The sequence below is a fragment of the Solanum lycopersicum genome, chromosome 11 (assembly GCF_036512215.1).
Source record: "Solanum lycopersicum chromosome 11, SLM_r2.1".
Taxonomy (NCBI): domain Eukaryota; kingdom Viridiplantae; phylum Streptophyta; class Magnoliopsida; order Solanales; family Solanaceae; genus Solanum; species Solanum lycopersicum.
Window position 1 is genome coordinate 29180033 of NC_090810.1, and position 22906 is coordinate 29202938.

The window sequence follows — 22906 nt, forward strand, 5'->3', positions numbered from 1 at the left end:
CCATCTTTAACTATCTGCTAGTGGTAGTCAAACTCGACAGTGAGGGGGGTCCGAGTAGCATGAACACCCTCACCATATAGAAATAGGCGGGTGGCAGGCAGTGAGATGTCAACCTTCACGCCGCGTACTCGGACCTGCTCTAGTGGTGCCTGATTAGCGGGGGAAGCCCGCCTATCAATCTGTGATTGGAGAGTCGCTACGTAGTATGCGTAGAACTCTCGGACCATTTCTTTACTGTAACATCCCAACGGACGTGTTGTCCACTCGAAGAGATGCCTGGTGAAGAGGTTGTGGATCTCAGGCATCCTCGGGAGACTCCTTGTAAGGACCCGCCACTCCAAGGTGAGTGTTCGAGTCATAACTCCTTTATCAGCAAGGAACTTGGCGTCAGAGTAGACTTAAAATTTCCCGTCGACACACCACCGGTTGGGCTGGTCAGTGGCTGGTGTGGGGACCTGAGCTTGTGAGCCTAATGTAGATTCTGAACTGTCAGCCTCATCAGATGAGTCTGACGCTGCAGCAGTGGCGGTTGCGGGAACCTCAGCAGAGTCGGAGGCTTCCTCGGACAATGATACTCCTAAGGAGCCAGACGCTCCTTATTCATTTGTGGCTGGCCCAAAGGGTGTGCCGGTCAGTGTGCGCTCCTCATCAGACTGAGAGGCGGTGACTACGCCGGACGCCACCTTTTTAGGTGTGGCACTGGGAGCACGTGCAGCACGAGAAGGGGTGGAAGTGCCTGGGGGCACATACTCAGGGTCACACTCATCATCAGAATCGATGACCACGCGGGAAGATGGGGCGACAGACTTTGATCGCCTGCGTGCGTAGATGCGGTCTTGCTTGTTTTCCATAGTAGATAGTACCTGTAAAGGATCAATATTAGTACGAGTAGTGGAAAACAAGACAAGAAAAACCATAATAAAGAAAACATTGGAAGTAGTATGTCATTGCTGTAGATGCAGTGACACACCACGGGCCTATTGACAACTCGTCGTGACTGCGACAGACCATCATGAGATCCGTCGTCTCTTACTTGGACTATGTATATATAGAGAACCCTGAATGAGAGTATCTGACTAGCATGACGGTATGTGGAGGATGGACTGTCACAAGTAAGACGGTCTGTCGTATGTTTCCGTTGTAGAACACTTGAAAAAAATATGGAGACCCTTAGGGGAAGGGTCTCTGACTGTTATGATGGTCGTGCAAGTTGGACTGTCGTGGGTATGACGGCCCGTCACATGTGTCCGTTGAAGGTTACTTAGAGAAAATGAGAGAACCGGAGAAATAGGGTCTCTAACAACCAAAACGGATGTGCAGGAAGGACAGTCTTAAAGATGAAGGTCCATCACAGGTGTCCGTTGGGGACACTTGGGAAAAATGAGAGACCCTTAGAAACAGGGTCTCTGACAACCGAAACGGTTGTGCAGGACGGACCGTCGTGTGTGTCTGTTAGGACAGGGTACTAGGGCTTTTGCAATGGACCCTACGATGGTCCGTCATGGGTACGACGGTCCATCATCGGAGGTCTTATTCTGAATAACAGCGACAGAACTGAGGGTACCCTATGCATCCCCGATGAACCCACATAAAAATTGTAGTGTTTTGGACCTACATTTTTTATCCCAACTACCTAGGAATCAAGAAATGCAAATGAACCTATGTTTAGGGTTGTAAACATAGAAATTTTGAACATTTTGAACGTAGGTTAGACAGAATCAAATAAAGGAAACAACATACGACGAAGAACTAAGCTAATACTAACTAATAAACGAAAAAGCAAGATAAATGAGTAGAAACTAGAGACACATACCTTAGAAATGGAGAAAAACAAATGGACAGGTACTCGTTGGCCAGGAAGACACCCACAACAGCAGCTCCGACTAGTAAGTAATAACTTTTAGGGCTATGGAGAATTTTGTGGGGGCAATGATCGAGGGAGAGAATATGGACATTTAAAACGGAGGGGGAATGAGAGGAATAAGGAAGTAATGGGGTGAAATGAGGGGTTGTGGAGTTTAAATGGTGAAATTTTATAATAAACTCCAACCTGGTCGGATCAGGTATGCCTCATTAATCACGCAATGATTCCTCGACAACGGTCCGTCGCGGTTGTGATGACCCGTAGTTGGTTCCGTCGTGTGTGCCCAGTTTGAAAATAACAGTAAAACATACCTGGTACGACAGACGCATACGACCGCATGTCGCTGGTGCAACAGTCCGTCGATGTGTCCGTAAGTGACTGTTGTAGAGTAATTTGTCTGAAGATCTTCCTTGTGATGTGCCTGCTAATTCAAAAACCCATTAGAAGAAAAATGCTACCATTAATAAAAAGACGATAAGTATTGGGTTGCCTCCCAACAAGCACCTGATTTAATGTCGCGGCACGACTGGGGACACTTGATTACTCAGACTTCATCAAGATGGTATGCCTCGATCACTTCATTCGCTGATTCACCATGCCCGAAATAGATTTTTATGCGCTGTCCATTCACCTTTAACCGCACACCCTCCTTAGTTTCAAACTAAACTACTCCATGAGGGAATAGTTGGGTAACCAAGTAAGGACCGGTCCATTTGGACTTGAGCTTGCCCAGAAACAAGTGCAACCTGCAATTGAATAAAAGCACCGAATCCCCGACCATAAACTCTCGCTTTTCAATTTTTTTTTCATGGTACTTCTTCATCTTTTCTTTGTATAATGGTGAGCTTTCATAGGATTTCAGGCGAAATTCATCAAGTTCATTCAACCCATATACCGTTACTCTGCAGCTTCGCTCCAATCCATTTTTAACTTCTTCAAAGCCCACATTGATTTATGCTCTAACTCAACCGAAAAATCACAAGCTTTCGCATTTACAAGTTCGTATGGAGACATACCTATGGGAGTCTTATATGCTGTTCGGTAGTCCCAAAGAGCATCATCAAGAATCCTTGACTAATCCGTTCTACTAGCGTTCACTATTTGTTACAATATCTGTTTTATCTCCCGATTCAACACTTCAACTTGCCCACTAGTTTGAGGGTGGTAAGGAGTGGCCACATTATGGAACCTATATTAAGCAAAGATTACTGTTTCCTGTCCATATGGGGTAAATGAAGGTTCTATCCAGTATTACAACCGATATAACTTTCGACAAAGAGCATCCGTTGTTGAGATGTAAATAAAAAAGAAAACGTCAAACATTTTCCTTTGACTTAAAATCAGCAACAGATCGTTGGCCAATGTATTAATTAGATATGAAAAATGCCTTCTTGTATGGGGACTCGCACGAGGAGGTGTATATAGAGATAGAACCCGGATATGGAATGAAAGCAGAGTCACAAAAAGTATGCAGATTGAAGAAAGCCCTGTACGGATTGAAGCAATCCCCGAGGGCCTGGTTTGAGAAGTTCAGTAAGGCCATATTTTAGTTTGGCTACAAAAAAAGGTGTGCTTCTTAACATACACATTTCATAATAAAGGGTGCAAAAGTGAGTCGGATCATAGTAAATGATTAGAGTCATTGGTGATGATGTTGATGAGATTGAAAGATTGAAGGCTTACGTGAGCTGCACCTTCAACATAAACTTGGCATGCTAAGGTACTTATTGGACACAGAGGTTTTCGAGATCTATAAGAAGTAGAGCCATCTCTCAAATTATGTCCTTGATTTGAAGAAAACAGGTATGTGAGGTTGCAAGGCTGCAATTATCCCAATAGAAGAAATAAGCTTGAAGAAAAGAGAAAAGAACCGTTTAATGATGCAAGCATCAGAGGCTTGTGGGAAAACTTATATATCTTACTATCACTAGACCTGACATTACCTATGTTGTGGGGTTTGTAAAGCAGTATATGCATGCTCCTTGTCAAGCACACCAACATGTAGTATACAGGATCTTGAGGTACCTCAATGGTTATCTTGGAAAAGGGATTGATCAAGAAGGATCTTTTGTTCTTCTTATATATAACATCGTGATTGGATCGGTATATGTTTGGTAAAGAGAATAATAATATCTTTTGAGAATAATAAAAAGTGGACAGTGTTCAATTGGAACATTCAAAGGTGACTAAATTGATCCTAGTTACTCTTCGGGGCAGAGTGGAAGAAGGGGGGAAAACGAAAGTGCGCTCCTTCGCACCAGCTGAAGAAAGGAGCTTTGGAAGCTTACCTTATTATTATCTTAAAAGGGGAAAGGGTTCCAAACCTATCTGACTAATAAGAAGAAATGGGCGTTTAGCCACTTGACTATAAGGATGGGGGCAAGCCAAAACCTACTGCTAAGAAGTTGTTGGATCGAAGTAGTACATTATTCATCTGCCCGCCAGCAGCAGAGGGGGTTCGATTCTCCTTATACGTGATGTGGAAAAACAGACTAATTCAACGTGATATGCCTTGCCTGCATTAAGATTTAAAACTTGTCGTCCACTTTAAGGAAATGTTTGGAACAACGAACTTACAATAATACAATGTTGTATTCTCGGAAGATTGAGGAACAAGAAGAGATCTATTAAGAGAAAGATTTATTCTAGAGAAAATCTTAACAGTTACATCCAATCACAAACTACACGAAACTTGTCTCTTTTTTATGGATATTTAACCATCACAGAGATGCACAGAGGAAGACAACAAACTTTATATATCCCCTTTCTACTCAATACAGAAACAAGATCCGACCTTATCCCGGTTCATCTCAATTTTTGTGAAACTATTCGTAAAGCAAGGCAGCCGATAAGTCATAGAAGGGTTTGTGTGAATAATTTAATGGTTAAAATTACTCATTTTAAACTCTCCCACGGTGATATAATATCTTTTCAAGAAAATGATGTGAAAACAATCGGTGAAGAAATAAAAGGATCCTTCTATATCGAAATCTCATTTGAGTAAATAATAGGAATTCCTGGATTACCCATGGAGAAGTATAAAAACATAATGGTTCCGCCTACTCACACTAAGAGGAGATAATGCCTACTACTAAAATCCCTGTTTTTGCAACAGGTGTGTTCTTCTATGTAAGAAGAAGACTTAGAAAGAACAAAGAAGTTTGGATCCGAAAAAGTATGCTTAGGCAGTTCTTTCGCTGAGCACAACAGAATGAAGAGGAATTTTTATCATTTCAAATCCCTATTGTTATAGAAGAGAAGGAACGAGAAAAACTGAAATATTCCGACTCGAACAAGAAGTCCTATAGTTTACAATTCTTTATTACATAGTAATTCGACCTATTGCTCTGCACCCCCCCCCCCATCAGTTTACTAAAAAGATCAAAATAAAAAGGATCGAACTACCAACTCATTATTCGGAGGTGAATCATTGAACACCAAAGGCTATGGTATCTTATGGACCTAATATAGGTCACATACCTCACGACAAAATATTGAAAGATCCAAACCTTCTTCTTCGGATAGGAAAGGGATGTGGCCAAAACATATAAAGATTGGCGTAGTCGCTCATAGGCACATATCTATCCGGATAGAGGATAGTCTAGGCCGATTCATAGATAGATCTCTCCCCATATAGATAGTTATATCCGTGGATAGAGGTAAAGATTGGGATCCATGTAGATTTTGATTCACTATTCCCATATTTTTTCTTTTTCTAATTGATTGCCTTTTTTTACGAGAAGTTTTTGTTTTCAATCTTAATGCAGGAGCGGAAAGCCACTTGACTTTAAGGAAAGGAAACTTCATTTTTCAATTATTACTTGCTGGGCGGAGCATAGACGAGCGTGAAGAGACAGGGAAAGAGGGAAGCCCGTCGTAGAGCACTCGACCAGATGTAGGAGACTGCTGGCCTGAGAGAAGGCAGCCTCTCTCGGGAAACATGGCCCAATTTCTCTTCTTTCTTTTTGATTTAAGCTTATTTTTTTTTTCCAGGGGTGAAGAAGGCTAAAAGGTGGGGGAGAAGGAAGGTGAACCTCTAATTGACCTGGAAACATAAAGAATTCTCGGCGTCGAGAGAGATTTGAGATTCCATAAGTAACTTAGTGAGTGCTTCCTAAAAAGGGTTTGGAAGAAGAATGGTCCTCGACGAAATGCTCTGGTTCGAATCCACATCGTGAGTTTTAGTAAAAACATCGTCGAATCCCTTTAATTGGGGCAGGAGTCTCGACGACAAGTCGTTCCTGTAGTTGTTCGTGCACATCTTAAGAAGATCCCATTCTTCAAGATAGAAGTTTTCACCGGAAATCCCAATAAAAAAAAGAATGTTGTAACGAGATGTCATAGGTCCAATATAATCCTTCTAATAGGCAGCCAAAGATGGGCGAATATCAATTCGTAGCTAACGAAGTTTATGTTGAAGTAGAAAGAAGGCTAATAAAGAGGAACGGAGTCGGGGAATTCTAACTCTTAACTTGCTCCTACGACTTTCTTTTCATTTGGTAGGGCATGCCAATGAGATCTCATGAGAGCTTTTCAAAGAAATGATGTAAATGGTTGTCCACAGACTCCTAGGCGGGGCTCTAAGGTGAATGGTATGGTTTGCTCACCCTAAGCATCGTTTGAGAGAGGAATAAAGACCAAGGAAATAGCAGTTTTCCTCTCATCAAACCTATTTTCCCTCCTTTTTTCCACGCTCGAAAGCCCACGATAAAGGAAGTACAAATATATTAGTGAGTTGAGTCTTTATTAGGGAGAGTTTTCACTCCAAAGAAGATTCATCAGAAAAAGAAGATAAAGAGGAAGAATGCACAAAAAATCCTATCCTAATAGGGCTCGCCTCCCGTTTTTCTCTTCGGTTGTAAAGTGTTGCTCAAGCGGAGCTAACTACAGGTCTGAATGAACTGGGACACCAGACCATTCTTATCTTATGCACTTATACGGAAGAAAGCCCTTTGTTTTTTTACGACTTTTCTTCACTTAGGGTGAGCAACCATACTTATAGGTGCATGCAAGCAACTTGAGATCGAACTTCATCTTCGTAAACTCTGCTTCATCCGAAGCAAGGAATCAATCTATCTTTTCTGCTAGCCTTTCCCTTTTTAGTATTTGAAACTAGCTCTTGCATCTCCATTCTATAGGGGGAATCTCGCAATACTAAGAAAGTCCTGTCACCGAAAAACTGTCTATCAAAAGTAACTGAACACTTAAAAACCAAGTTGTCGCTCCCTGACCTATACACCTATTATAATGTCGGTCAATGAGGTAAAGAATCCGAATAAGAATCAAGAGTACTTTCCTAAGAAGCTTGATAGAAGAAAAAAAGAAAATCGTCCCTTGACCTATAAAATACTCTGACCACCCTAATCTAATCTCGATAAGAACAAAAAACTCAAGACGCATACTGAAAAAGTCAATCCCCCCCTTTTTTTGTTTTGGAACTAGTATTGGTATGTTCTTCGGAGAATCGGTAAGACATAGCTGACGACCTTCCTCAATCATTGGACAAGTACCCTTTGTTTTTCCTGACGAATAATTGATAGGAACGGATTGCCGGGCTTCCCTAAAACCGATAAACTCATACCTCCCAGCCCTGTAACATCAACTTAGACTTAGGGCTCGCCTTTCCTTATTCTTAAAGCTACATTCTCTTCGATCCCTTTACGGAACCAGCCCTAGACCTCTTCTTTTTAATATTTTCCGGGGCTACTTTTTAAGTCGCATGTGCTTCTACAACTAATTGGTTCTTCAGTTGATTGGTGGACAAAAGAATTTAGTACGGAACAGTATAGAAATATAAAAACATGACTATCGACAACTTGAAAAAGAAAAAAGAAGTTCAACCATTCCCTAAATATGGAGTTAATGACTTTAAAGGGCCATTATTGAGTCAAGCAATCAAAACCGAGCAAAGAAGTCACATCTGAGTTAATTATAACTAAGTCATCCGCTTATATTATACCAAGCAAGACCCTTTTGCAGTTTACTCACTAGTGTCATCACTCACTAGACAAGCCTTTCTATTTGTACATGTTGAGTACGTCTGCCCAAGACCCAGACAAAAAGCTTTGTACCTTACCACAGAATCTCCGGTATCAATGTCGTCTGGCCCAGTTGCCCTAACTGGACTTAACCATTTGACTTATGACAATAAGTGGAAGAGAAGCCCTCTTGAGTAAGGGCTCTTGAGTTAGAGTTTGAACTCACCTTCTTTCTTCTATTTCATAGCCTCTTCCTTATTCTCAATCGGAATATCCAGGCCAACAATCTTTTTGTTTTATTAGGAATCGAATATGAAATAGACGCAGCAGCAAGAGGTCCTGAACAAAACAGAGCAAGCAAGTCTGTATTCTGTTCATCTTACGACTTCATTCCCAGAGTAAGGAGAAAGAAGACACAGCGCCGGGGAATAGCTCCGAGAGGGACTTCTCTGAGTTAAGAGATAAGTAAGGGTAAGAGTCATTCAAATTAATTAGGTGAAGAGTCTTTTTCGAGCGAGAACCTTTACCATTCCTAACTAAATGAAAGAAAGTAAGACAGAGAGTGGCTTTCTATTTATTTAATGAAAATAAAGGACTTCCTTATCCTAAGGCTGTCACTGAATGAATCTGGTAGCTAATGCCGCCAGAGAGGCTGAGGTGAGTACCATCGCATCGCCTCTGACAACTTCTTTTGCATTGTATCTACAGCTCTTATCCTTCCTAAGTTGTTCGTAAGTCTTTCTTAGTTTAGACTTCTAAAGACTGTTTGCGCCCCGAGTTATTGCTTTAGCCTGTGAGGGATTGCTCTTGTTGTTCTTTTTAGTTTCAGTGCAGTTCTTATAGGGATTAACATCCAATTTAGCAATTTCTTTGCTAGAAGAAGAGTATATTATAGAATAGACTATACGCTTAAACCCGTTATGGAAAGGGAGTAAGGTAATTCATCATCAACCAAGGCAGGAATCGTTAGAGTATTGTATTTCCCTCCAATAGAAATATACAGAGCTGTGAGAAGGTCGGAATCTAGTGAATCTTTCTTTAAAATGTAGCTCCGCAACTTACCCAACGTGCAATGACAGCGTGGCTTCACCCCATGATCTTAGTGCTCCGATTGTGCCTTCTGTACCTGTAACAGTAAGTGCATATGTATACTCTAATTTATACGTGGGTTCCGCTTCAGGGAAGACGAGTTGAATCCAAAAAGTAGAAAATGCCCCAGATATTCCATTAACAGTTACCTAGCCCAGGAAACGAAAAGAAAGGGTAATCAACAAGAGGCACTTTCCTATTCCTTGCCGAAACGTATCCCAGGTTGGCTACCCTTTCCTTGCAAAATCCTAGGAGACTCTTGCTTGTAGGCGTAAGCAAGATTTAAGATTAAATGATTGGACCTAAAACAATCTACTAAAGCTCTTTCGTTTCTGCTGCACGAATTTTCTTTTCTTGGATATTATCGATCTAAGACCTTTTGGTCTATATGGGGTATCCCCCTTTTCCGCTTTTCTTACTTTCATCTTCCTAATTCCTCAAGTAAGCTTTATGCCAGTCTTATTATGAAACAGGGGGAAGACCTCAGTTTTTCATTCATATCTATTTGTCTTAGCCCTGCTTTGACGATTCAATCCGACATTTCATTTCCCCTTTCATCATTTGATTTTTCCCACCTAAGAGCTGATCTTGAAAAAGGAGTACAACGCGATAAAAAGCGATTTGTGATCAATAAAAAGTACCGCTAGATTCTGTACCCATCAGTCTTGGATCCTCACCTTAGACAATTTCATTTGGTTATGAAAGAAAATCCTCATCCCTAGCGTTAAGGTCTCTCTTAAGTATTCTTCTGAAAGGAATGTAATGATACAATGTGGGCTTGTCATCTGGGGAAACAAGGCACACGAGCATGCTATTCATGAAAGTCTTACCTATAGAGTAAGTAGGTAAAGCAAGAGAGCCATCAAGCAAGCGATTGTAGGTAGGCTAAGTTTATATATTATCTTATATAAAATAAGTGGATTGTTGTGGAACTAGATCCTCTGCTAGAGTTAGAGTTGTTGTGTAGCCAGGTTCACCTTCCCAATGCCAATGATACGAAGAGCTAGCTTGTCTCCCCAGGAGTCTAAAAAAAAAGTCTACTTGCATTTGTTATGCATGTGAAAAAGCTTTCCTACACGCGGGAACCTTCCTTCTGTCTTGCAGCCTTCATGCTCAGTTCTATTCTCCCGCACACCCGCTTTAGCAAGGCTAGCCGGGGGGAGGTGCTTTTTAAGGTTTGGTTTGCCAAAATAGGAAGTGCGCTTGCAGTGCTTATAGTAACTATTTTGAAGTGCAATATATTTCTGTTCCAATGGTATGATTTCTTCTTTCTTCGGCTTAAAAGCTAGGGCTTGTGGTTCATAATCAGTACCTATTTTAGAGCGATATAACCTTCTTGTCCGCCTCTCAATTTTCGGGTCTTTCCCCAACCCTCTCTCTCGATGTTGTGCCTTTCACTTTTCTCTCTATCAATACTTTATCGCAATACCGAAAGGCGGGATTTCTGGTATTTTAGGAAAAGGATATTGAATGATCGATTCACCGTTGATAACATTAACACCAAAAAGAGGAATATTGTGGTGTTCTAACATCGGCATTATCCCTTCTATCTATCTGAATTATGCCACAAGAAAAGTAAGTCAAAAAATTGTAGTTTTTTAAAACTCTTTCTGAAAAAGTCTGTAGGCCCCTACTTTAGTTCTCTTTTGGGGGTTTACAAGGGTTTTTAGTTTGCAACGGGAAGGTTAGCTCAAGTGATAGAGGGAGGTGGTAAGAGACGTATCTTTGCAATACGTAATTTCGTAAAAAACAAAGGTTACTTTTTCTTGACCACTATTGGGCAATGAAAGTCCGATCTCACCTTTCTGAGAATGGAGAATTTGACCAAGAACGTCCGTTGGTACAATTACTATCTCAAAAGAAAAGTAATTCTTTATATGTTGATTCAAAATTGGCAACGGATCGTTGGCCATTGAGTATCATATACACCTTCATGTTCTGCGTGTGGGGGAGTACACTGGAGTCATCAATAGTCAACAGTTCCTAGGGTATCAACACTTTCTTGATCGTCCCTCCGATTGTCAAGAGAGTGAGTGAGATTGCTTTCTTAACAGGACATCCGTTAGGTTACTACGGATCATGGTCCCTATTTGCGCTTTCCCACAATTATATGGTGTGGCTAGCTGCGATGTATGCATACCCAACGACTACTACCCCTTTTGCTGATTACGCCTTGTTAGGTGATGATATCCTAATCACCGATACAGATGTGTCACGGCAGTACAGGATTTTGCTGGATAGGCTTGGTATTACATTCTCTTAGCAAAATCAATAATATCCGAGAACAGAACCCTCGAGTTTGCTAAGAGATTTTGGACAAAGGACATGTAAATTTACCTTTCTCCAATCTCTCTTAGAGGATTAACTTCCAGTAGGACAACTGTGGGTCTTTGTATACTCGCAACCAAATATTAAATTTCAATAACGATATTACCTATTTTTTTGGGGGCCAGATTCAAATTTTGTTCTCGTTTGATGTCTACTCAGTCTATAAATTGGGAAAGACTGAAAGCGGCTGCAAGCAAACAACACAGGTCACATCTACTACCTCTCGAATATTGTATTGGGAGATTTAAACCTCTCAATGTTTTTTAAGGGAAAGATAATAGATTATCTTCGGACGGAATTAACACCTAAGGAGATAGGACTCTTGCCAAATGAATTGGTTTTTGATGGTGAGAGAGAAATCCTTGAATGCACTGTTTTACTCAGATGGATGAAACAGTGGCTGAAATGGGTCTCTTGGTACAATACTATTGCAACATCAACAGAAGTAACAATTGATAAGTTGATGGAAGTTCCTATGTGTAGTCAATCCTGAAAAAGAACAAACGAAGATCTTGATTTGATCAAGTATAGTTGAGGGTTCGTGTTCAGTGTGGGCAGTCTCCTCTATAAAAATAGTAAGAGAAAAAGAAAGACTTACCTCAGACCTTTACGTTTCACATTTGAATTTATCCTAATTTGAATTCCTTTCCAATGTTATCAAAACTCGTTGACTTTTTACTGGAATTTTCTGCGATAGTTTTTTCCACTAATTTAGTGATTATGATTAAGATAAATCTCTTTAGATGGTCTCTTCTATTGTATTATTTTAATTGTCCGAGTTGGAGTTAGAAATACATCAGGATATCGTGTACTTACTTATATTGCTTTTTGTTTTCGTATCATGAGTCTTTGTTCACACTTAATGGCATTTCCACTAGAAAAAGAATCCAGACATTTCTCGTGTACCTATTATGGAAAGCGTTTGGACTCTGTCTCTTTTTCTTTAGTTCTCTTTTTTCTTTTATGAGTTGTTGTTAGAAAAGGTAGACTGCGCAGGAAAGGATTCGGTGGGGGAGCGTCTACCTCCTGTCCAAAGCCTGATGAATCGGAAATGGCACTAGATCTACCGGATAATCAAGTAGCACCGGAATGTCTACGCTCCTATATTGAAGAAGAGTTATGATGCCTCTTTAAGATCTGGCAAAAGACGCCCCCTCCTATACTATGTTTGACAACCTTATTTCCCCCTTGGCCTTATATGAGGCCAAAGGGGTTTTTGCAAAAGCTCTCCTGAAATGAATAAATGAACTTCAATTATTTCATTACAATAGAGGGGATCTTATTCCTTTCAATTCTCCTCGAAAAAGGAGAAAGGAAGACTCCTTTCTATTGTCTGGGAATACGCAGAAAAATTACTCGACGAATAATAGGTACCCACACCTCAGGCAGAGCTAGTGAACCGTGTAATATGCAACCATTCACACGGTTTGGGTGGCACTTGAGTCAGCCGCCGACGCCCGACAACGTGTTGACCCCCATCCCATTTTTTGGATAATTGCCCCTTCGTACTACAAAAAATTGTGATTCCTGCAAAATCTGAGTTTGCTACTCTAACCATTACCAAACTAATACCTATTCCATTTAGTACTTCAGGTGCTAATGTTGCGTATAATGTTAATCCCGTAGCAGATCAATTCGAACAAGCCTTTCAAACTAGTACTATTAGTAATCGACTTTATAGCTTCTTCAATAAATGCTGGTTTTTTGATCAAGTTTTGAATGACTGTCTAGTCAGATTGTTCCTGCATTTCGGATATGAAGTCTTTGTTAAAGCTCTAAACAAAGGTGCTATTGAGATATTGGGCCCTTATGGTATCTCGTGCACATTCTGGCGACTGGCGAGAGAATAATTCAACTTCAAAGTGGATTTGTTATGTGAAGAGTGCATTATGACCCGTGGCCGCGTTCCTGGTGGGGGAGGCTACTCTATGTGGGTATACAAGAAACCCGACTCTACAAACTCGAGGAAAGGCTGCACAGCAGTAGTAGGGGCGTTAAGCGCGGAGCTTTTTGTAGTGCTAGCAGGTATGCAATTGAATGAATCCCATCCCTTAGCAAGTGAAGTTCTTACGCCCTTTTAAAGATAAGGGCAAGCAAAAGAGATCGTTCTTCCATTTTGATATCTTTAGATTCGTAAGATCCTAATAGAGTACCTTTACTTTATATTATATTAGTCAAGCGCTAGCGCCCTACAACAGGTATAGTATAGCAGAGAAGATAGCTTCAAAGCTTACCTGATTAAAAAAAAGAAGTATAATAAAAAAAGAGAAAGTTTAGGGGTCTGAGAATCTCTTGCTTGCTGATTGTTGTCTACTTCGCGAGCCTTCACTGGCCCGTTTTGTAACTTTCCTTCTTTCGTCCTTCCACGAGGCTGTAAAATGAGAGAAAGGGGCGGCTATCTAGGGGGAGTCGTTTCGGTTGTATGCCACGATGTTTCTATGGACAAAGGGATAAGTGAATCATCGCTTTTGGGTGCAGGAAGCCCTTTACCATCTATCCCATTGCATTACATCGTCTCGTATTGTACTATGCCTTATCAGATCAGATAGATCTATTGAGTGAGATAAAGGTAGAAAACTCTAATTAGATATTCTTTTTCTATTGATAGGGATCCCCATTCATTCCTAGATTCCCGTCACTATGGACTTATTGCCCTTACCTAACTACGTGGTAGTGGTCTAGGGAGCGCAATTGCTAGAGCAAGGATGAATTAAGAGTAATGATTTCAGCAAGAGCATCCAGATGGACTACTATAGTGTGTCTAGTGACTACTAGAGTAAAGTTAAGTCAAAGGGTATGGTATAACAGCCTTTCCGAGCGAGCCTGTGGGTTCTCCTGTAAACCCCCATGATGTGGAAAAGGGAGGATATTAGAGGAAGTAGTTAGTGGATATTCCCCAGCTGAGAGTCGGATGATGGGAGACCCTCATGTCCTGTTTGGAGGGCGGGGATATCCCGGCCCTACTATAATTATGCCTTTGCAATGTTTCTTGGTTCAACTCTATTTTTGACCTTTTCTCGTATGTGGGACTCTCTATCTTCATGGGTAGATAATCGATCGTCTTTCATTTGGATAGTGAGTAGTTTTTACAATAATAAGTCAAGTCAACAATTATAGAACTGGAGGAGTGAAAGCCACATGACTGTAAGGAGAGGATCGAAAGGCCTGGATAGCTTGGTAAGGAAACAATTCGTTATGTGGGCGGCAAGTCAAAGTTCCTTATCTTTTTTTTTCAAGTCTCGATCAGAATGATGACATTCTTTTTTGCTTTAGAAAGGAGAAGGTAAAATGCCAATTTTCACCACAATCCTTCCCAAAAGATTCCGTTAGTGTTCATAGACTTCTACTTTCCATAGGCGACTTTCTTGTCTTACGAACAGAATTTCATTCGATTTTCCCTGGAATTTTGGAAAAAAGTTGTTGCTTCCTCCTTGAAGGCCTAAGGAATAACCTATTCATGTGCAGTTGATTCTTGAACGAAGCGAAGAATGACAGCGGCTGTCTCTTCCCAGTAGCAGGCGAGGCACAAAAAATCGCTAACGCCCCTTGCATTTCCCTCTTTGAGTTTGCCTATCAGAAAGAAAAAATGAGTGAATGCGCTAGATGTCTATCATTTTTTTCAAATTACTGGTACTGACTTGGAGTGAGAACCATGTCCATAGCTTTACTTACAAGTTATCTGTCGATTGCCTTCTCTCCCATTACCTTAAAGTTCAATAAAAAGCCTAAAAGAAAGACTTTACCTACCAGTCCAATAAGCAGATAGAGTAGAAGAGAAGGCCTAGAACAAGGTTGACTTAGACTGCAACTTCAAGAGAAGAGATAAATCAAGCCGGAAAGTTTGAACTTCATTACCGTACATAATACCTTCCTCTGATTCCTTGAATGAGAGTGAGCTTGCTTCTTCAATGCCGTAGTCTTCGTCTAGGTTTACGCTAGTAAATTGTAGCGAAATCACTGGAAATGAGAGAGATGTTAGTGTCCATCATTCTGTCAGCATGCTCAAAGAGTGCTTTCCAGAAGATGGAGAAGGAGAGAATGCACTTACATCCTCTCTCTCATACTCACCTACCAAGGTATGACATAGATAGTAGACAGTCAGCTCTCTTACAGCCAGTTACTACCATTGACTGGGGAGAGAGTGCTAGTCTAACTGTCGGAACGGGTAGGCCAATAGGTAGAGGATCTTCCATTCCTAGAATAAGAAAGTGGCTTGTTTGCCGTAATGGCTGCTTCATTGAATTAGTCGATCTACATTCTATATAAGGAGTTGATTTGCATCATTGTGTGGCAGTTAGCTAAGCGAGAAGCTGTGATCGAGGAAGCCACGCCCAGTAGTGTATCTACTCTACTAATCCTAGTACTAGATTCTAGATAGACAGGCCGGTCACCAGTGGCATAAGATCCTTCTATGATTGTCTAACTCAAGCCAGATAGAAGCAATCGCTTTAAATAGTCATGGAACATATAAGTCTAGATTGAAATATAAGAAAGGCATGTCAAAGAAGATTGAAAGCCTTAGCCGGAGCAGTAGCCAGAGAAGCAAGAGCACCAAGGATAAATGTGGTCTCAGGCATTACAGCTGCATGAACTCCAATCTTATCTATGTCACAGGTTTGATGATATCTAACACACACAAAACCAATCTCATTACTTGTTTTGCAGGCAGAAGGAAAAAGAAAACGAGCGAAATGAAGTGGAGCAAGGGGGAGGATCTACTTAAAATTTGCTGTCAGTGAATCCCAAGTATGACACAGATAGAGGAAGGAAAATCTCATACATGCCGAAGGTACATCTGAGACCTTCCTTCCAAGCAACTATGACATAGTTAGACAGATGCGGGTGTACTTCAGGAAACTAGCAAGCCTTGACATTCGGATGAGAGGAATATAATACTAATGAAAGCATGATTCTTCCCTTATCAATGTATGAGATGCCTGGTTGTGCCAATTTCCCTAGTTGACAATATGACTTTTATGCCTAGCAGCAACTCGGATCTTATGTTCTTTAGATGCCCAACTTATCCGCCACTTGTCTAGGTGTAAAGGGAAGAGGTTAGTTCACAACTCTAAAAGCCGAAGACGAAGAGAGGAAGGCAGCTACAGAGCAGAAGATAAGGAAGAGATTTAGGCAACTTAATTGACCTACCGGACTCTAAATAAAGGGTACCACTTATTTGGAAAATCGACACTTGCCCGTTTCAAAGCAAAACTCGATGCTACTTTAACACAAGGGCCGATGTCCATCATTGAAAGTGGCATCACAGTTTGCGCACATTGGAGAAAGTGCTCTGCTAGTGAAATCGGTCCATTGACACCTATAATTGCTTAAAGAAAGTCCGAGCACTCTTATCGAATTTTATGATGCACTCTCGCTTTAAGTAGCTGAAACCTCAATGTGGAAAAGTTTGTTATTGCGAATTGAATAGCATTCTAGAAGCTCTCACTCAAACAAGGGCTTCCTATACTGCACTAAATTAAATTAGTGGACATAGAGCATGTCCCCCTCCTTATGTTTTTCTAGCGGTGGAACTCTCAATAGTGATTGTTGCTCCTTATGCCTGGTTCCGCTAAACTATCCCTTCAGAGCTACCCTTGCCTGGAAGCAGAAGTGGTAGCTTACTAACCTACTGGAGTAAGTAGTCTTATCCGAAAGCCTCAAGCGAAAAGACAGCTTAAAAGTAACAAGGTTGAAAAAAAAACAGTCTTTAAGGCAACTAAAGCTAAGAAGGTAGGTTATAGTGACTAGTCTTTCTTATCCGAAAGCAAGACAAGAAAACAAGGGAGGGTTTAGGCAACTCGCTGGTTTCGAGATAGGTTTCCTTGCGAGTGTGTCCACTTGTTTTCCTATTCAAGTTCTGGTTCCAATTTAAGGAAGTTCAGATTCTTATTGCCACTACATAGCATACACTGGTTAAAGGGTTAAATGGTTAATTTTTCTTATCTTCCGATGAGTTAGGTTCTTTACGCAAAGAAGACACGCGAAAAGCGCACAAAAAGATTCTAAATAATATGTGAAAATCAAATCATCGACAAGATGTTTATCTGAGAGATTTGATTATGGGATACAATCAAAAGGCTGATAAGATTAAAATCTTGAGAAGTAAGGGAATATCGATGGACTTTTTTGAACAGACAGTGAACGGACGGCAAGTGACTTTGATCTCATACTGGCCTTTACTTCGGCTACTAATAAGGGGGTTGGGGTTTGACAAAAAGAGACTAGGGCTTCGTTTAGCATCCTATGCAGTAAAAAAAATTCTAGTTTTGACCTTGAATAGCCATAGTGAGTTCATCACTAGTGGCATAAGCAGAGGAGGCATATGGGGTGGGGAGAATGACAATTTACCTCACTTCATACAATTTCAGTTAAACCTGCATTAAAGCCAGCGTTGCTTCCGTGGGAGCAACTGCTCATTTTCTATATTGAACTGGATACTAGAAAACTACATCTCTTTCATTTTTTTGGAATCGAGTGAGATGATATGTTGAAACGGGTGTAGCTTTAAAACCGCCGCAGAACGAAGCAAGGCTGTCGGTTGAGGACTCACCGGGCTTTCATAAATCAGTCTCTCAACAATAAGCACTTCTTATGAATAGTAGGGCACTGAGGGAGAACCTATCGATGAGAAAAAAGTCGAGGTTCCTTTTGGAAGGTCCCTGACGCCCCGAGTCAAATGGAATTGAAAATACTTTCTGTTTAAGGTGGCATCTCGAAAGTGCCGCTAGTCACTTAAATCATGGAACGTCCAAAATGCCTAGTCAAATGCTAACATTATTATTAGAAAAAAATGCCCTAAAACATGTTATTGAATTGAGTGAGAGGTCCCTGTCTTTCCTACTAATGAACTCAGAAATTGTTGTTGGTTGCTTTGCTTGGGATTTTCTAAGTATCCAAACCAATCCCTGTCATTTTACACAAAAAATGGTCTGTTTTGAGCATTTGAAGTGGACGAACAATCAGCGTACATAATCGAGTTTCATACCATCATGTCTTTCTGCCCAGCAGCGCTGGAAACCGCTTTCATGCGTCTTGGTTGTTGGTGGAGAAGAAAACCCGCCTGAAAAGAAAGGTTCTATTTTCAAAGGTTTCAAAGGCTTGAGAAGCTTAGTCTTATTCAAAGGGAATAGATAGAATTTTCTCTCTGATTATCTCCTACAATAACATAAGAGGTAAGAAGCAAGGAAAACTGTTTATGAACAGCCCTTTTCAGCTCCAATGCACGGAATGAAAAAAAAGGACTATCTTTCTTTTGGGGTAATAAATCGGAGAATTTCCTATTTAAAGTTTCCTTACAGCCAGAAGAGGTAGCAAAGGTAAAGACAGCCCGATTTAGACAGTGAGCAAGTATGTCTACTTTCGATGTAGTATCTTTCTTAACACCCGGAAAATTATATGCCTCTATAGTACTCTGCAACGGATTGCAGCTATTTCTGATGGATAGCTGTGTTAGCTAGGCCACTTGCCTGATCAGGGTTTCATTCGAACTAGTGCCTTAAGCAAGAAGGCAAATGCAATTTATAGTATCGTATATAAGAGAAAGCTTGGTTTTAGGAGTGATCTTTTGCCTTTATTTAGGAGATATAAAACAAGATTACTTACTAATAAAGCGGTAAGAAGCACCTTCTTTTCTTTCTCATTTTAAAGTCATCTTTCTCCTCTTTTACTAGTAGTTGAGTGTTCATTGTTGTTCGGATCTTGACCGGATCCGAGCTTCCCAAGCTCTATGATATTGGGGAACTCTGCAAGGGTCTTACCACCTTCTTGATTTACTATATTTGAGTCTTTAGAGTACTTCAGGATTATCTTCCGCGCTGAGGCTTTGTGCTTGTAGATCGGGGTGAATATTGCATACCAGCAGATCTGGTGGTCGACAATTGTTTAGACTTGGTAAAGGTTGTCGCAACAGCTGCAGTAGCACAGAGGATTTATCGCAATTCCTCCGGACCAATATACAATGTCTCCGTTGCTGACGTTTTTTAAGCAGGCCATGTGGATTGGCCAGGGTCTTCTTCGGCTAATGAGACCTCGATCCCGAAGACTTCAAAGTATCTTTTTGATAGCTGCCTTAATTTGGATGGGGAATTCGCTGCTGATAGATCTCGCCCAATGTCCCCCTCCGTCCCCCGCCGCCTTCTGACTCGCAAGAGTATATAATGACAATGTCAGGGCATGAGTTCCGGATCGTGAGACTATCTGTTGAACGTCCGATGGCACCTTGCTCTTACTTGAGCTATGCAACAACGAGATCTCCGTTTGTCCTTGCCGTATGTGCTTAATGGCCCCCCTTAAGAAGCTCACTTGGAGACTTCTTACTCCAGATGTTTCAAGAGTTTCCGCTAGTTGAACTGCGTCCAGTAGACTCTCTCTTGTGCTCATCCCCTTCATCAGCTCTTTTATCAGGATACTATTACCTAGGCACCTAAACATGGAATGGATGGCGGAGCATAGGTGGCAAGCTGCTATGTGGATACGGTGCTTTGCCTGTAGACGCTTCTCCAGCTCTCGCAAGAATTGTATTGGAGTCTCCCTCGGAGGTACTTCCCGAATGATTGTACCAAGGAATTCTACCGCACTCCGTGCAGATATGGTAATTGATCCTGCAGAGTCTACCAAATGGTTAAAGATTGTAGGAATTGGGCGATATATTTTTGTATCTCTATTAGAAGCTCGACGGAACCCACGATTCCTAGTAGTAAGTGTCAGCATATCGCGCGTAAATAATCCATATTAAGTAATATGTTTTTAAGGGGGGCGGATTACGTACCAGACCTCTCTCTAACATGATAACTAGTATCGCCTCCCTGCCCAGCTCAATAAGCGGGGCGTTCCTTTTGCAATACTTAATAGAGTCTCTCATGGCCCAATTATTATTACAACGTTCTCTACCGTAGAATTCAAACTTATGGGTAAACCCGACGGCTTCTATGAAGAAGGAGGCGCAAATAAGGCTCGAGGGCTTGTTAACGAAGGCGGTAAGGGCCGACGAAGGGTGGAAAACAAAAGGCGTTTCCCCCTAAGCCGAGAAGTGCTTGCGAGAAGGGGGGTGCCACGACGAAAGAAGGTAATGAAAAGCCGCTTTATATTGGATGCTCATTAATATCCCCACAATGATGGCTCTGTTGTCTTGGGGAGCGTTGAAGCTTTGTTCTTCGGAAGACTTTCTTGGTCATCAATGTGACCTATTCTTAATAGAATTGATCTTATTCTCTGAACAATCGGAATTTGGTACTTCTGTCGGATCCTCCCTATCTCCTGATTAGGTTTGTGTAGGTAGATGTGGCCTGGTAGGGCCGATAGTAATACACTGTGTAGGGCAGAGTAAGGGCCTTTCTCACCTCCTACAAGTAATCTGGCGAAAAAGACATTATTAATGGGGTAAAAGAACTTGGGATCGTTGATCAATTCCTTCAAGATTGGGATGAATCGACGTCGTTCGATGGTGTGAAAACACTTCCTGCTGTCAAATTTCAAAAACCTATAAGAGGTTCCCCACTCTTCTTTGTTCTGTCTAAGGAAGGAGTGGAAGCCTCGACCCGGGCAGAAGTGCGATCTGTCTTGAAAATCGAGATTGTAAATGGATTTGAGTACAATTTTTATCGCCACTTTCATGATCTTTTCTATAGGTGTAACTAATGTGAACGGTCTAAACTTCGACCCTTATTGCTTTCTTCATATTGTAAAGGGGAACAAAACCCGTTTTTTGCTCCCTCTATTGATAGAAAAAAGGAACTCCTGCCGTCGTTTCAGTGACTTATAGGGCTTCCCTCAGCACAGTGTTTTTCATTCTTGAGAATGGTCGCAACTTCTACCTTGACCGGAGTGATTATCCCTGCCTGATGGGTCTACATCCATCCTAAATGTCGTCGGGTACTGTTAACTTCCCCACCATTCTTGTAACTTTCACCTGTAATCCGCGTAGGTGTGTCAGCACCGTTTGAGTGGAAGAGAAAGAAAAGATTTCTTGGGGTAACCCCCCAGGTTCCAGACCCACAAGTAAACATTCTCGAATGAGCATTCAGTACATGTATCAGTCCGTGGAAGAGTGAAAGGGTCACCACTACTGAGGATCCACCCTAATCTTAGATAGGTCGTTTGAGGGTTTTCCGCGGTTCATTGTTGTTCTTACACACAAGGCTACAGTTTTCCGAAAGCTCCGCAAAACCCCCTACAACTAGTCTTCGGCCGGAGGGGTTTATTGCACCAAAAAGTCGGGGCATAGGCTCCCGAATAGAGAAGCCCAACGAATGTCAGATGCAAAGCCGCGCACCTCATTAAGGTCATATTGGCATACTCTCCCAAAAAAGAAAGAGCAAACCCCATCATAGACGAGTGTAAGGTACAACAAGGCCATTTTTGTCCACCGCCCTTCTCACGGAGTCGTACGTGGACGTTACCGCTCATACAGCTCCCACCCAAGAAGTAGTTAGCCTTCCTCTACAAAGAATGGAAGTGTGGATGAATCAACATCAGATATAGTATTGTTGTTCACGATCTCCAATTAAGTTGTCCAAGCTATCTACTCCATTATGTGGTAGAGTGTTAGTCCCAACCCCTTCGCAGGGGTACCTTCCCTTTTAATTGAGAGAAGGACTCAGAAGTGAATCCCCTAAATTCGAGATCCGAAAGAAGGGTGTTGAGTTTATCTAAGGAATTCTCTCCCGTGGCAGTACGCGGATTCTCGAGGGCCCGAGCAGCCCGTCCCAGCGAATCCCTCGTTAGATCAAGGACCTCCATGATATTTAGAATCTCGACCTTGACATCGTATAGGTCTTTTGCCTCTATTTTTGCCAGGTACATGATCCCGATAAGGAGAGTACATGAATATTCCGCAAGGAGCCTCCACTAAATAGACAAAACGGAATCCTCCCTATCACTTCATCTAGTTGATACGGATAGGGGACCACTCGTGGGGGCTGATTCGATGGACCAACTTTGATCCTCGGGAGCTACTTGAATAGCAGGCGGCACATGTCCTGGTTCTGGTTCTGGCTGATCCACCGACGTGCCCATTTCCATAGATTTTTCCAATGATTCCAAGAGGACATCAATCCAAAAATGATCCTCTTAAAAATCAGCCCCGCTTGCTTGCCTGGAAGGGCTAGGAAGAGGAAGTGATCCCCCGACACTAAAAACCAAAATCCCAGAGAGAAGCTGAGAACACAAAATCCCTAAATGGGATAGAAAATAGTTCATTAGAAAAAATATAAATCAAGAGATACTAAATAAAATAAGAATAAAAATAAATAGATTAATAAACCGGCATTTTCTCTTTGAACGAAAACCAAAAAATCTCATTATAAGGATAAACCCTATAATCACTAAAAGGAATAGCATGAGACACTTACCAGTTATTTGAATTGGCATTACTCTAAGAGCAAAATGCCCCAGAAAGGTTGCAATAAGAGAGAGAACGCCTCTAAAGAAAAAAGGTGACATAATAGGTTAGAATTTGTTCTCTCGCTCCTAGGTGGAGGAGCGGCATACCAAAAAAAAAAGCCCTTCCTCGGATTCAAACCGATGACTTTCTAATCCTATTTTTAAAGAGCAAACTGATCAACTTGCATGTGTTTAGCATACAACTAAAGTAGCATGAGTAGACATTCTTATCACTTTTTCTACTAGCTATAAACTTCAACCCCCCTTC

At 41.4% G+C, this 22906-nt stretch overlaps 3 pseudogenes; 2 read left to right on the forward strand and 1 right to left on the reverse strand.

The window, feature by feature from the left end:
* The first annotated feature begins 272 nt into the window (after positions 1 to 272).
* Positions 273 to 5415, forward strand: LOC112940262 (small ribosomal subunit protein uS4m-like; annotated as a pseudogene).
* Positions 5416 to 18906: 13491 nt separating this feature from the next.
* LOC101246890 (uncharacterized) lies at positions 18907 to 20871 on the reverse strand (annotated as a pseudogene).
* A 248-nt stretch (positions 20872 to 21119) lies between these two features.
* LOC112940261 (uncharacterized) lies at positions 21120 to 21738 on the forward strand (annotated as a pseudogene).
* The last annotated feature ends 1168 nt before the right edge of the window (positions 21739 to 22906 follow it).